At 28.0% G+C, this 3,112-nt stretch overlaps 1 long non-coding RNA gene across 1 annotated transcript in view; it reads right to left on the minus strand.

Annotated features, from left to right (window-relative positions):
- The window catches only part of LOC117115832, a 3,558-nt gene extending 2,031 nt beyond the window's left edge, over window positions 1–1,527 (minus strand). The window contains exon 1 of the long non-coding RNA XR_004446621.1: window positions 1,348–1,527. This is a non-coding gene — a long non-coding RNA (uncharacterized LOC117115832). The remainder of the gene's footprint in view (window positions 1–1,347) is intronic.
- Window positions 1,528–3,112: the final 1,585 nt, after the last annotated feature.

A 3,112-nucleotide genomic window follows, 5' to 3' on the forward strand; every position in this document is an offset into this window, starting at 1 on the left:
ATTTTTTCTAATTAAAAACATAATTTTTAATTAGTATTATTATAATTATTATAATAATAATAGAAATAATAATAATAATAATAATAATATTAATATAATAATAATAATAATAATTATAATAATAATAATATCATTATTAATAGGAAATGAAATAATATAATAATATAATATAGGCCTAATATAATGTCAAGCAGTAAATTATTAGCACAATTTTCTCTGTAGAATTTATTTTAGGCCTAATTAGGGGTTTTGATTGTATTTAGTAGACGTATGGATTTCTTATCACAAACATTACGATTGCTGTGTTTTATTTACATTGACATCGCGTGGGTTATTCAAATGGCAATTCAAATAGCTTATGTATCACTTATGTTACATCTTAGCTTGTATTTGAACAAAACGTGACAAGGTTTTTGTCTTTACATATCGGTTGACATCTACGCTTTAGATTCGTGATACATTTGTTTGCCTTATCTTTGCGTCGTCAGTAAGTCTTACATCTGAACAATTTTAAATATTAGCCTAAAAAGTAAGACATTCAAGTATCATATCGGTTACATTGTGTATAACGTGTATTTCTAGGCATTCCATATTATATTCCTAATATAGGCCTACAGCACACTGTCAATAATATAACATCAATATGTATTATTAGGCCTATAATAACTTAAATTACTTATGATTCCCACAAAAGCACTTGAGACATTTTGTCGAAAGTATTTAGAAACCTCTGAGTATTTATATATTTATTTATAACACGTCAGAAAGGCAAATTATCACCCCTATATTTGAAGTAAATAGGCCTAGAGAATTTTCAGTACCCGCTCCGGCTTCAGATTCAACACTAGTCACCAAGCATAAACTCGGTGGTCTACTGGTTATGCCACCTGGTTAATTATCTGGAAGTCGTAGGTTCGATACCAAACTAATTTTGCATGTATTTGGGGACGTAAATCTATTAAGTATTCGGTAAGATAACACGTCATGTAGGGCAAAGCAGGCTATCACTCCTATAACTTTACATTTTGCAAAATTATATTGTAACTGTATATACATTTAGTAATAGACCTCGCCCAATAGTAATCAAAAGGCAATTTTATAATGTAAACGAATATTAAACGTACATTTTGCAATGTAGGTATATAGTTTTTAAACAGCTGTATATATTATTGCAAAATATACGTTAATTGTTTAAATTTTGCTAAATGTAATGATCCAGTGCAATGTGCTACGATTAATTACGATAGACCACAAAATTTAGTACGACGACACTGATATTTTCAATAATTTTACCTCAAAACCCCAAAACTACTAGCTGTGCTGAAAATCATATTAGGAAAAACTTACCAGAGAGTACAAACGCTTAAATGTAGGCCTACACCACAGAAAGAGTTAAAAGTATTATAATCGTGGTAGGACAGAACGTTCACAGAATCATATATTTGTGTGAGATCAGAAAACAGAAGGTAGACTTATATATACTTCAGTTATATTTAATATTACATAATTTTTTAATTTGTTTCAATGTTGTGATAATTATTGTATTTAAACAGATGTAAGTTCTTTTAAAATGAATATGTTGACTCCTTAAATATTGATACTGATCTGGAACGTTTTTAATTCTAAGCCTTTTGTTAAATTTCTAATTAATTTTGTATTAAATTTGTATGTTTCCACGATGCTAATAGTCAAACAGGTGTTTGGATGAAAATAATTTGTTAATGAAATGTGCATTTTATTTGTTATTATTAAATGCGATCATTATGGTATATTATTCAATATTTCGTTCTAGATTATCTTCACGAATTCCTGATGATGTTTTAATAGACACGAAAAATTAAATCCACATTACTTCGATCTGTCTGTTTGTAGTGTACATGTGTATTATTATTATTCTATGTTAATATAATCAGTTTGGCATATGGTATTTATTTTTGAATGCGATAATATGTGCTACCTGTGCTAGATGTTGATTAAATTTTATAGAATTACTCAGTTCTATTTTTTTTTAGTAGAAACTTAATAAAACCTACAAATAAACTATGAATTCGAATTGTGTGTCTGATGTGTTGTATGTGATTTAAGGTGAAATAGCGAAAAGATGACAAATGGGCTTAATCTCAAGAAAAAGCCTTCTCGATCGGAAGCCCAGGCTTGAAAAGCAGCCAATGGCTTTCTTTAGGATAGTTTAGGCTACAAATTAGGCCTTTATAAAATCTATAATTTATTATTTTATGGCAATAAATGATATTAAAATCTTCAGTTAATGTTATTAGCTTAGCAAGATCTTTTAATGTTTTCTTACGTGAAACGTTTTGCATGACTGTACTCTATACTTCCGACTGTTGCATAAAAAAGGTAATTATAACGTACCCAAATTTTAGGTGCAAAATACTTACGAATGATAGTAAATACATTTGTAATTTATCGCGGTACATTTAAAAGACGTAGTCGGCTCATTCACGTGTAGAGTTGGAGCATTAGCGTCGATGTTTCTTGATCTCTTGAGGTATGACTTAATATCTTTCCTTTGCGTTTCCGGACACATGTTCACTAACGAGAGTTTGTATGATGAGGGACTGTGTTATTAGTTTAATGTCAGCACCACCATTATCGTCATTATTATCATTATTACCAATTGTATTCCGATTGTTTATCTATATTATACATCATCATTATTATTATTATTATTATTATTATTATTATTATTATTATTATTATTATTATTATTATTAACCTTATTATTATACATTATTTTTATTATTATTATTGTTATTATTATTACTATTATTATTATTATTATTATTATTATTATTATTATTATTATTATTATTATTATTATTATTATTATTATTATTATTATTAGCTGAAAAGCCTCTAGTAGGTGACATAGCATTCTACTAGAGGTACTGTTTTGATTGGTTAAACACTTTTGGTACTAGTGCATATAAGCTTGCTAATATGGATAATTGTTTCATTCCTGATGATGACATAATTAATGTCGAAATATTGAATCCCAGCACGATGGCGTGCATTTCAATACTTGGAGTATGTATTTTACTTTCTTATCTGAGATTAATCAGTGGACCTTTCGGTTTTTATGTTTCAACAA

The sequence above is a fragment of the Anneissia japonica genome, unplaced genomic scaffold (genome assembly GCF_011630105.1).
Source record: "Anneissia japonica isolate Jap-2015-1 unplaced genomic scaffold, ASM1163010v1 scaffold1483_len710385_cov172, whole genome shotgun sequence".
NCBI lineage: Eukaryota > Metazoa > Echinodermata > Crinoidea > Comatulida > Comatulidae > Anneissia > Anneissia japonica.